The 13,456-nt window shown below is 38.4% G+C and overlaps 2 non-coding genes across 2 annotated transcripts; one reads left to right on the forward strand and one right to left on the reverse strand.

Annotated features, from left to right (window-relative positions):
- The first annotated feature begins 5,301 nt into the window (after positions 1-5,301).
- Positions 5,302-5,408, forward strand: LOC121231577 (small nucleolar RNA R71). The gene has a single exon (XR_005929635.1). It is a non-coding gene; the product is annotated as a small nucleolar RNA R71 (small nucleolar RNA).
- A 5,224-nt stretch (positions 5,409-10,632) lies between these two features.
- On the reverse strand, positions 10,633-10,739 carry LOC121230929 (small nucleolar RNA R71). The gene has a single exon (XR_005929001.1). It is a non-coding gene; the product is annotated as a small nucleolar RNA R71 (small nucleolar RNA).
- Positions 10,740-13,456: the final 2,717 nt, after the last annotated feature.

Here is a 13,456-nt window from a genome sequence, read left to right on the forward strand (position 1 = left end):
TGAGTGCCGTATCTCGGTGGTAGGACCCGAGGAAGATGTCGCTCCTTTCTATTTTTTCGAGGTGGGAACCGCGTTTTCTTGCCTTTTGGGTTCGTCATTATGTATCTGTAATAAAGGGCATAAATAAATCAAATTTGATGAATCAACACAATAGGCCCGTCCATTAACTTGATTTGGTGTAATCACTGGGACAAATCAATATGCCACTACCCAATAATAACAAAAATAGTAACGAAACTCAAGTAAAAATAGGGATGTAAAATGGAGCTGATGATAATCATGATTGAGACCACATCTAAAGAAAATGAACAAGATAATAAGGCCACAAAAGAACAGAGGAAGAGTGAACTTAAACTACTTGAATACTCAGAAAAAAATAGAAATAGAATAGCTATGTAGAGTATCACCAAAAGAAGAATTTCAGTAAATCAAGTCAATAACCAGTAGTTTTAGATTCAACAAATATTTAGATGTGAAGCAAGTAAAGTAATAAAAAAGATAAACATAAGAAATAAGTAGTATTAATAATAACTATGATAAAAATAAATAAAAAAATAAATGAATGATGAGTGGAAGAGATGTAATCGACGGTGGTGAGCGAGGGTAGGCGCGGCCGTCGGAGTGGTGTGTGATGGTAGATGACAGGGGTGAGGGAGAAGGGGAAAGAAGAGGGGGAGGTGACTACTGGCGGTGCTTTGGTGGTCAGAGGGTGGGGGGAGAAAGGAAGAGGGGAAAAAGATGAATTGTAAAAAGGGGGTTTAAATAGGAAATGGGGGAAATTAGGGTTAGGGATTAGGGTTAAATGGGGGCCATGGTCCTGTAAGCCCCTTTTTGGGCCACACGGTCGTGGTACACGCCTGTGTGGTGTGTTCTTAGCCCGTGTTTTTCGTGAAATCGTAGTCAGGTTCGCACACAGTTGTTTCGACACGCCGTGTCCCAAGGCCGTGTGGTGCGTACAGCTGTGTCACACAGTCATGTGCACAATTGTTCACTTCTCCTACGCCCGTGTTAGGTTCACCACGCCCGTGTTCATGGCTTATGCATATGGTTTGATATTTCAAGTCAGTATCGCGCACGGCCTGCGGACACGCCCATGTGTCTATGCCGTGTGACCCACACGGTTACATCCCATGGCCATGTGGTGTTACCTTTGTTTCTCCTACGCCTGTGTCCAGGCCAACACACCCGTGTCAACTAGTCAGGATTGTGCACAGCTCTTGAACATAGCCATGGCCTACACTCGTATTCTATTCTGACTTCGTTTGTCGTTTTGAATTTTGGGCAAGTTCTCACACGGCCTCAGGCACACCCGTGGTGTAGGCTGTGTGTCTCCCATGGCCGCATCACACGGCCGTGGTGATTTATCGTAGGCTGTGTCTCTGCTGATATTTTTTGGAAATTAAGGTGCAATTTTACCACGGTCTGGGACACTCCCGTGTCTCATAGCTGTGTGCTGCACACGGCCGTGTCGCACGGTCGTGGCTATTTATTGCAGCACATGTGTCATCCTGTCTTGGGAAAAATGTTTGTCCTGTTTTAGCATGGCCATGGCCACGCCCGTGTCTCCTGCCCATGAGGAGCCCACGGCCGAAAGCACGCCTGTGTGTTAGGTCGTGTGTGCCGAAAATACCTGTAGTCAGATTATAAAACAAAAAAGAAAAACAAACTAAGTTATTTAGTGGGGTTAGTGCTCGAGTTGCCTCCCGAGAAGCACTTATTTAGAGTCTAAGTTCGACTTTAGCTGATAGGTATGTTTATTCAGGTTCATGGAGCCGTAGTTTCTCTCATTTATCTTTGAAATCCTTACCGCTATAAAGTTTAAATCGATGTCCATTTACCTTGAAGTTGCTTTGAGGTGGATGACTTACCTCTACTGTGCCATATGAAAAGACAGTTTGGACGACGAACGAAACTGACCATCGTTATTTAAGCTTCCCAGGGAATAATGTGAGCCTTGAGTTGTATAACAGGACAGGATCTCCAACTTCAAATTGTTTGTTTTACTTTAAACGGGTATCGTGGCGGCACTTTGTTGCTTCCTTATCTATTCGTGAATTCTCATAGGCATTAGCTCGCCATTTATCTAACTCGTTCAGCTACAGCAATCTCCTTTCACCTGCGAGTTTGGGATCAAAGTTTAGAAATTTTATAGCCCAGAATGCTTTATATTCCAATTCAAACGGTAAATGAAAACTCTTACCATAAACAAGTCTGTAAGGGGATGTTTCTATGGGTGTCTTAAAAGCGGTTCTATAGGCTCATAAAGCATCATCTATTTTCTTTGCCTAATCTTTCCTATTTGACTCTACAGTTTTTTCTAGAATGCGTTTAGGTTCTCGGTTAGCGACTTCAACTTGTCCACTAGTTTGAGGATGGTAAGGGGTAGCTGTTCTATGGTAAACTCCATATTTCTTAAGGGTTTTATCAAATTGAGTATTACAGAAATGAGTGCCCCTATCACTGATGATTACTCTAGGTGTGCCAAATCGAGAGAAAAGTTTCTTAAGAAACTTCACCACTACTCTAGCATCATTAGTAGGTAAGGCTTGGGCTTCCACCCATTTAGACATATAATCGCTACTAATAGTGTGGGCAAGTAAAAACCTGATTCGAGTGTTTTATGTGCAGTCCTAATTCCACTATAATGTCCCCCAGTTAGTCCTGAGTGACAATGCTCCAAAATTTTAATCGCTTCTGTCTTTGTAACGCATCTTCAAATTACTTGATCTACACATTTTTTCATATCAGTGAAGAATCACTTCTTTTGCTGATGTGTCAACCCTTTTGGTATAATGTAGCGGCTAAATAATTCGCAATGTTGTTCTTCAGGATGAGTTATTTATATCTTGTTCGTTCAGTTCATTGAGATGTGGGTTTTCTAATCTGGATAGATGATCTGTTGCAAGATTTTCTGGTCCTTTCTTATCTTGAATTTCTAAATCGAATTCCTGCAACAATAAAATCCATCTTATTAGTCGAGGTTTTGCATATGTTTTAGTAAGGAGGTATCAAAGAGCTGAGTGGTCAGTATAAACGACAACTTTAGATAATATTAAATATGATCTAAATTTATCGAATGCAAAAACTACAACCAATAATTCTTTCTTGGTCGTCGTATAGTTTTCTTGTGTAGCTGTCAATGTTTTGCTAGCATAATAAATCGGTTGAAAGTGCTTGTCTTTGTCTAAGAACCACTCCTACTGCAAAATCACTCTCATCACACGTTAGTTCAAAAGGTAAATTCCAATCAGGTGCAACTACAATTGGAGCGTTAATTAATTTATCCTTAAGAGTATTAAACGCTTCTAAACAATCCTGACTGAAATTGAAAGGTACATCTTTCTCTAGAAAATTCATTAAAGGCTTAGCTATTCTAGAAAAGTCTTTAATAAATCGTCTATAAAATCCAACATGACTTTTTTGTGTGCAAAAAGAAGGGTTAATCCCTCTTATGTCAGAAATCTTCCATGCTATGGCTCTTTTATGCTCCTTCAAAACTTTGAGTAACTCGTCTTTTTCGATTGGCTGTAAATCTGAAGTAATAATTACTAGTAATGTGGAATTATCTCCAAGAAATGCGTATTCCAAGTGATTTGGTAATTGCTTTAATTCCAATTTAGGCGGTTCTTCAACAGTGGGTTTTAATTTTAATTCATTGTTTACCTCAATACCCTCGTAGCTCTTCTATCTCAATGAAGGTTCATTGGAATTTAGTTCAGGTTTTATCTTACCTATCTCAGAATCATCATCATTTACCTCTTCTCCTTGGGCAAAACATAGTTCCAACGTGTCCTTATGTACGATTTCCTGTAAAGAGTCTTGAGTAGCATGATCAATAGAGTCAATAAAATAACATGAGTCATCCTGTTCCCTAGAAAATCTTATAGCATCATAAATGTTAAAAATAATCACTTCGTCACCTACTCTAAGCACAAGTTTACCATCACCCACATTAATAATTGTCCTAGCAATAAATGGACGACCTAAAATTAAAAGCACCTCAACATCTTCATCCATGTCAAGCTCAACAAAATCAACATGGAATATAAATTTATCTATTTTTACAAGTATGTCCTTTGTAATACCCCTAGGATTTTTAATAGATCTATCAGCTAGTTGAATACTCATCCTAGTGGGTTTTGGTTCCCTAAGACCAAGTTGTTTAAATATTTTATATGGCATCAAATTAATGCTAGCGCCTAAATCAGCTAGTGCCTTCTCAACATTCAAACTACCAATTAAGTAGGGAATAGTAAAACTTCCTAGATCTTTCAGTTTGGTTAGCAGTTTATTTTGGAGTATGCCCGAGCATTCCTCGTTGAATTCCATTGTAGACAAAACTTTAAACTTCCTTTTATTTGTTAGAAGCTCCTTTAAAAATTTTGCATATGCAGGCATCTGCGAGATAGCTTCAATAAAAGGTAAATTAATATGTAATTGTTTAAAAAGTTTGAGAAATTTACCGAATTTTGCATCCATATGATCTTTCTTCAACTTCACTGGGTATAGGATTGGTGGTTTATATTCCCTCAACACCGGTTTTTCATTGTCTTCGGGTTTTTGCTCTTCACCTTCTTTTCTGTCAGCTTTTGGTTGCACCTTCTTTTCAGATTCAGCTAACACCTTCCCACTCCTTAATGTAATGACTTTCACATGCTCTTTTGGATTGGGTTCGGTATTGCTGGATAGGCTCCCTGGTGGTCTCTTTGAAATCATCTTAGCCAGCTGTCCTATTTGATTCTCGAGCCCTTGAATTGATGCTTGTTGATTTTTAAGTGCAGTTTCAGTATTCTGAAAACGAGTCTCCGCTACTGAGATAAATTTTGTCATCATCTCTTCAAGGTTTGATTTTTTCTCTGGCTGGTACGGTTGTTGTTGGAAGCCTGGAAGGGGTGATGGTATTTGATTTCCTTAGCCTCTCCATGAGAAATTTGGGTGGTTCCTCTAACCTGCATTATAAGTGTTACTATAAGGATTATTTTGGGGTCGAGGATTATTACCCATATAGTTCATTTGCTCATTCTCCATGTTAGGGTCGTAGGATGGATAGTTTAAATTGCTCGTTCCACCTCCACTTGTATTGCACTGCATTATCGAATCGACGTTAAAAACGCCAGTTGCTTTTGTTGGCTTTGTCCTCATGACTTGCCACTGATAATTATTTAGTTATATCTCTTTTATAAACTCATAAGCCTCTTCAAGTGTTTATTATTAATAGTCCCACCAGCAGCTCCGTCAATCATCTGTCTAGTTGAGGGATTCAAACCGTTGTGGAAAGTTTGAACTTGTAGCCAAAGGGGTAACCCATGGTGAGGGCACCTTCTCAATAGATCCTTGTATCTCTCCCATGCATCATAAAGTATTTCTAAATCCATCTGCACAAAAGAAGAAATATCATTCCTTAGTTTAGCCGTTTTAGCCGGCGAAAAATATTTTAGTAAAAAATTTTCGGTTTTTTGTTTCCAAGTTGTGATTGACCCTCATGGTAATGAGTTTAACCACTGTTTAGTTTTGTTCCTCAATAAGAATGGAAACAGCTGAAGGTGAATGGCATCGTTAGAAACGCCATTAATCTTAAAAGTGTCACAGAATTCCAGAAAGTTTGCTAAATGAGTGTTTGGATCCTCGTCCTACAAACCATCAAACTGAACAAACTGTTGTATCATTTGAATTGTGTTAGGTTTCAGTTCAAAATTATTTGCAGCAATAGCAGACCTAACTATACTTGATTCAGTTCCTGTTAATGTAGGTTTAGCATAATCATACATTTGTATGAGGAGCAGGATTCTGGTCTATTGCATTTGCAACAACCACTATAGGTAACAGATTATTTTGATTATTAGCCATCTCCTCGGTTGTGGTTTGAATATTGTCCTCTTGCCCTTCCTCTATGTATCGTAGGATTCGCCTTATTTCTCTTCGGTTTCTGCGAGTTGTGCTTTCGATCTCACTATCAAAAAGTAGAGGTAATAAACTATAAAAACTTGTAGAAGTAAATAAAAGAAGATTTAGTAATTTAAGCAAAATAAAATTAAATCGCAATAAAAAAATGGCTAAAGTAATAAAAATTAAGCGTTCCTAATATCTTAGTCCCCGGTAACGACGCTAAAAACTTGATGGTCGCTAAATTAACTAAAAATTCAACTTAAGGTAAGCGCACCTATCGAACAGTAGTATAGTTATGGTGAGACCGGAAATATTGTATCTACGAGGACTAAAAGTACTAGTAATTACTATCTTTTTATCATCTAGCCTAAAAATTTAGGGAATGTTTTATCCATGACTAATTATCAAATTAACTAAGGTTACGCCGGAGATTAAAGTTGAAAAATACTTTTGAAAAACCGATTGAGAAGACAATACCCTAGAAAGAATCCACCTAGACTTCAATTATTACCTTTGAATTAGACAAATTATTCGCTTGACTTATTCCATGAAATCCCTGATTTATGTTAATATCCCTTTCGAGACTAAAAATAATTGACTCTAGGTTGATTAATCGAAATCTCTTTCTAATTAAAACCCCTATTGTAGCATTGACTCGATCTATGGATTCCCTTATTAGATTTGACTCTAATCCGACAGATTTATGTTGTCCTATCTCTAGGATTGCATGCAACTCCGCTTAATTATGAATGATCTACTCTGAAACAGGGACTTTTCCTTCACTAAATAAGCACATCAAAGACCTGAATTAGTATCCTGGAATATTAAAGCAAGGATTAAAACTCACAATTAAGAATAAGAACAAGTATTTATCATATAAATCAAAGAGTAATGAGATTCGTCCTAGGTTTCATCTCCCTTAGGTAAAAACATCTCAAAGTATGGAAAACAACAAAACATATAGAAACCTAAAGAACTTCTAGGAAATTGGACGGAAATCTTCAGTCTTGATGTAGATCCTGTCCCCAAGGTTATTCCGGTAGTTGTTCTTGAGTACTTTTCCGCCTTTTACTCTACTCCTCCTTTAATCCTCTTCTAGGGTGTTTATATAGGATTTAAAATACTTCAAAACCCTCAAAAGTGCCATTTCCCGAGTAGAACTAGACTTGGGTTATATAGGGACACGATCGTGTGCCAGGCCCGTGTGAAGGTGCTCAGGCCGTGTGCAATTTTGACTTGGATTAATGTCGACATGGCCATGACACACGGGCGTGTGGTCTACCTGTGTGTCACACACGGGCGTGTGGATCACCCGTGTGGAAGTGCCTAGGACGTGTGAAACACTGATTTAAGCCTAATTTGTCTCTTTTTGGCCCGTTTCTTGCTCTTTCCGCCATCCTAAGCTCTCTTCAGTATAAAACATGAATTTAAAGGATTATGAGCATCGAATTCAATAAAATCAAGGAAAAATCATCCATAAATATGCCAAGCATGGGCTAAAAATATGTACATATTACTACTTATCATTGACATACAAGTTATATGAATACATAAGGTGGAAAAATGTATGTGTATGAAAATCTGAATATGGATGAGCTTGTATATGTGTTTATTGTGGTTTACATGAATCATATGACTAACATGGGTGATGAGAATGTGTGATTGGGCTTGAGAACAAATGGTATAATTGTGCATTGCATGTTTAATTTGAGTAAGAGTGGTTTGTAAGTTGATTACCAAGTTATACAGACTTACTAAGCATTATATGCTTATTTCATTTTATTTTTCCCTATTTTACAGTAAATCAGAAGCTCGTTGGAATAGAAGCTCTGCGGAGATCACTCACACTATCCATCGTTCCAATTTGGTAGAAAAGGTAAAACAATTGTTATTATAATGGCATGTATAAGTTTTTGTGGCCAAATGATAAAGTAATGTTTTGGGTTGTAATTAAGTCATAAAAGTGGTTAGTAATGCATATTTGAGATGGATATGCTGTGAAATATTATAGAAACATGTTGATTTGGATGTTGGTAATTGGTTGAATGGGTTGGCATATACTTGTAAGATTTCATGAAGGTAAATGATCTGGTTTGGGGAGAGAAACGAGGCTAGGAATGGCCTTATTTTGTCTACACAGGTATTACACACGGGCGTGTGTTTATACCGTGTGTGACATACGGTAAGCCCACGGGCGTGTAAGATGATCGTGTGTCCCTTGCATCCTTAAATGTGAAGTCAAGATAGTATACGGGCAAAAGACATGGTCGTGTGTCTTGGTTGTGTGAAGGGAATGGGTTTCAAGCATGGTTGTGTGTCAAAATCATGTAAAAATGGCTTAAAAATGATGAAAAATCAGTTTACTACATGGCCTGGGCACATGTGCCTACCCACATGGGCGTGTGCCAGGCCGTGTGCCCCTTTGATACTTAAGAAATTGTAAGTCAGAATTCCACATGAGGTAGCCACATGGCCATGGGATCCCAACGGACTGGCCAATGTCCCAAGCCACACGGGCGTGTGCCTCTATCTTCAAGGATAAATTTTCAAAGTTTTCAGTTTAGTCCCGAACCACTTCCAAAGCATGTATTGGGCCTCGTAGGCCCATATTAGGGACTTTATGGTGAAATTTGAAAAGTTTTGATTTGGAATGCAAATTTGTTACTCAGTTTTGTACAAATACTAGTTGATAAACCGTAATTTATACATATTTCTATCCCAAGCTTAGCACATTTTATGGATGATTTTTCCATAAAATTGGTGAATTCGATACTCCTAATGCCTTAATTTCTTATTTTATACTTAGGTGAGCATAGGAGAGTGAAAGGAACGATAAATGAGCCAAAAACAGAGAAAATGGACCAACGTACGAAATCAATACAGCCTGTACCTCCTCACACAGGCATACCACACGGCCGTGTCAATTTGGCAGAATCGAAGCACTACTCACACGGGTGGACCACACGTCCGTGCCTATTTAACAGGCTTGAGCATGGCCTGAAGTAATTACACACAAGCGTGTCACACGAGCGTGTCCCTGTCGAGCCCAAATTGAGTCTAATTCGGAAAAGGCCAATTTTGAGGGTTCTTAGGCATTCTAAAGCCTATAAATACACCCTAGAGGAGGAGGAAAAGAGGGCTACAGAGGAGGAAGCAGGGAACTGCTCAAAGAAAGCCGATTGATCCATCTCAGAAGCCGAATTCATCATCAAAACTGAAGATCTCCCCTCAATTTGCCTTCAGGAGTTTTGGGTTTTTCTTTATGTTTTGTATTCATTATTCTTCTAAGATGTTTACCTTTTTAGTTATGAACTAAAACCCCTAAATACCTAAGGGGAATGAAACCTAAGACAGATCTTGTTATTATTATCTGAATTGTATGGTAAATATTTGATTTGTTCTTAATTATGTGTTCTTAATTCTTGTCTTGATATTCCAGGTTATTAATTCAAGTTAAGCTCTTATTCAGAGGAGGAATAGACCCTGTCTAAGAGTACATTTGTCATAATTAAGCGAAGTTGATTGCGCGCCTAATAAGGGGATCCATAGATCGAGTTAATGCAACCCTAGGGAGTTAATTAGAAAGAGATTTCAATTATTCAACCTAGGGTTAGACGTTGTTAGTCTCGAGAGGGATAATAATATAACTTAGGAATTTCTACGGATCAAGTCACATGAATAAGTCTTCCGATTCAGAGTCAAATAACAAGTGAAGTCTAGGTGGATTTTTCCTTAGGTATTGTCTTAATCAATCGAGTTTTTCCAAAAGTAATTCCCCAATTCTATTTTCTGTGAATTCTTAGTTTAGTTAATTAGTTAGTTAAAACAAACCCCATTATCCTTATGCTAGATAATAAAAAGATAGTTATTACTAGTACTTTTAGTTCCATTGGGTTTGATAATCCGGTCTTGCTAAAGCTATACTACTGTTCGATAGGTACACTTGCCTTCATCGTGATAATAGTTAGTTTCAAGAACGATTCATTATAAATATTTAAAACCTGTCACGAATATCACGCATCAAGTTTTTGGCGCCGTGCCGAGGAACTAAGATATTAGGAGCACTTGATATTTATTACTTTAGCCATTTACTTTTACTGCAATTTAAATTTTATTCTAATTTTTTATTACTAATTCTTCTTTTTCCCTTTTTCTGGCAGGTTTCTATAGTTTATGACTAGAAGAAACTCGTCAGGACCATTACTTTTTGACAGTGAGATCGATTGCACAGTTCGTAGAAACCAAAGAGAAATAAGGCGAAGCTTAAGATACACAGAGAACGAACAAGAGGACAATATTCAAACCACAACCGAGGAGATGGCTGAAAACCAAGAAAATCCGCTACCTCCTGCAATTGCTGTTAATCAAAATCCTGCTCCGCGCACTATGTATGATTATGATAAACCTAATTTAACAAGAACTGAGTCAAGTATAGTTAGACTTGCTATTGCTGCGAATAATTTTGAACTGAAACCTAACACAATTCAAATGATACAACATTTTGTTCAGTTTGATGGTTTGCAGGACGAGGATCCCAAAGCTTACTTGGTAAATTTCCTAGAATTTTGTGATACCTTTAAAATTAATGACATTTCTGATGACGCCATTCGCCTTCGGTTGTTTACCTTTTCGTTAATGAATAAGGCTAAACAATGGTTGAACTCGTTACCAAGAGGGTCAATCACTACTTGGGAACAAATGACCGAAAATTTTTTATTAAAATATTTTCTATCGGCTAAAACAGCCAAATTACGTAATGATATCTCTTCTTTTGTGCAGATGGATTTAGAAACACTCTACGATGCATGGGAGATATACAAGGGCCTTTTGAGAAGGTGCCCTCACCATGGGTTACCGTTTTGGCTACAGGTTCAAACATTCCATAATAGCCTAAATCCTTCGACTCGGCAGATGATTAATGCAGCTGCTGGAGGAACTATCAATAATAAGACACCTGAGGCGGCTTACGAATTTATTGAGGAGATATCACTGAATAACTATCAGTGGCAAGTTATGAGAACAAAGCCGACAAAAGCAGCCGGTGTTTTCAACCTCGACGCGGTTATTATGCTGTCTAACCAAGTAGAACTCTTAAATAAAAAGATTGACGGTTTGTATGGTTCTACTTAGGTACATCCAGTGATGAGGTGCGATTTGAATGGAGGAGGAGCATGCACAGAATATCAACCCTTCAACCCTAGCATCGAGGAGGAACAAGTCTAATATATGGGTAACAATAACTCTAGATCCCAAAATAACCCATAGAGTAACATTTATAATGCAGGCTGGAGGAACCATCTCAATTTCTAGTGGGGAGGTCAAGGAAATCAAAGGCCACAACATCCTCCGGGTTTTCAACAACAACCTTACCAGCAAGAAAAGAAGTCGACCTTGAGGAGATGCTAACCAAATTCATCTCGGTGTCAGAAACTCATTTTTAGAATACCGAGATGGCACTCAAAAATCAACAAGCATCAATTCAGGGGCTCGAAACTTAGATTGGACAACTCACCAAGTTAATTTCCGAACGACCACAAGGTAGTCTGACAAGCAACACTAAATCTAACCCAAGAGAGCAACTCAACGTAATTGCCTTTCAAAATGAGGAAGGATTAGTGGCAAAACCAAGGCCAGAACCGGTAGTAAGCGAAGGTAAGAATGAGGTAGGCCAAAACGAATAAAAATCGGTAAGTACAGAATATAAAACTCGTGTGCCATACCCCAATGCGACAAGGAAAGACCGCTCAGACGAACAATTTGGTAAATTCCTTAAACTGTTAAAGAAACTACATATTAACCTACCGTTTATTGAAGCACTTTCGCAGATGCCAAACGCAGTTAAATTTTTAAAGGAGCTTTTAGCAAATAAATGAAAGTTAGATGAAAGGTCACATGTGGAGCTGAACGTGGTTTGCTCAGCCATTCTTCAGAATAAACTACCCAACAAACTAAAAGATCTAGGGAGTTTTATGATTCCTTGTTTAATTGGTAGTTTAGATGTAAATAATGCGTTGGCTGATCTAGGGGCTAGTATTAATGTTATGGCTTACAAATTGTTTAAGCAACTAGGTTTAGGGAAACCCAAACAGACTAGGATGAGCATTCAATTAGCAGATAAAACTATAAGATTTCCTAGGGGTATTATTGAAGATGTGCTTGTTACAATCGATAAATTTATATTTCCCATTGACTTCGTTGTTCTAGACATAGAGGAGGATAACAACACTTCTTTGATTTTAGGAATGCCCTTTTTAGCAATTGCTAGAACAATTATTGATGTTGGAACAGGTGAACTCACACTTCGTGTAGGAGACGAAATAATCAACCTTCAAGCTCGCAACCCGAACAACACATCGAAAATTGAAGGTGATTGTACAAATTGTTCTACTAAGATTGATCATACGGTGCAACCTATTTTGCAGGAAATAAGTTCGAAGGACACACATGAGCCATGTTCAATCCACAACAAAGGATCTACACATGAAGAACGAATGTTACAAATCAAAGAGTTAGATGAATGGCTTACATTTAAACCGAGGAAACACGATGAACCAAAATTACTCCAGAACGAGCTCAATACCTCACCAAATCAACTTAAGGTTGGAGATAAAGTTTCATTAGATGCCACAGATCTTCACATTGACACTACCAAACCGAATGAAGAAATTCCTCTTACGGTATTTAGCATTTTCCCATTTGGTATAGTCGAGGTAAGTCATCCCAAATTCGGCACTTTTAAGGTAAACAATACCCACCTAAAACCTTATTTTGATGAGATTCACAGCAGGAATGAGAAGTTTAAACTCCTCGAACCACCATGACCATTCAATGGAGAGGTAAGTTGAGCTTAGACTATAAATAAACGCTTCTCGGGAGGCAACTCGAGCATTAACAATATTACTTTCTTTAAATTTTAGTTTTTAAAATCTAACATACCAACCAAATCATTGAACACAGGCTTTTCAAAACCACACGGCCAGGCACACGGGCGTGCCGTAGGCCGTGCACATACCACGGGATGTAACACGACCGTGCGATACAGCCGTGTGAAAACAGGGCAAAAATTTCTTCCCTAACACGGGATGCGATAAGTAGCCACAGCCGTGCGACATGGCCATGGGCGAAACTACCAAAATAACACGGGAGTGCAACACGCTCGTGTTTTGAAGCCGTGGGCAAACCTGCCAATTTAACACGGGCGTGCGCATGCCTACACGGGCGTGGGAGAAGTGAACGAAGATCGACACGACCGTGCAACATGGCCGTGTACACCAATTCGCCTAATTTCGAAAAGTACGAAACGCACGGGCTGAGCTTAGAGCACACGGGCGTGCCCCACAGCCGTTTGCCCTAATTTCTCTATAAACACCTATTATTTATTTTATTTTATTTTTGTCTCTATATTTTGAAATTATTATTATTTATTTCCTTTTAATACTATTTCATCCTGAGTTTTTACAATTTTTATTCTTCGGCTATTTCATTACGAGTAATTATGCTTCAGTATACCTCTTAAAGAGTTCTTGATTTGATCACAGTCAGAAAGAGCTCCAAAGCTCATCCTCGCATC

This window comes from Gossypium hirsutum, chromosome A06 (genome assembly GCF_007990345.1).
Source record: "Gossypium hirsutum isolate 1008001.06 chromosome A06, Gossypium_hirsutum_v2.1, whole genome shotgun sequence".
Lineage (NCBI taxonomy): Eukaryota > Viridiplantae > Streptophyta > Magnoliopsida > Malvales > Malvaceae > Gossypium > Gossypium hirsutum.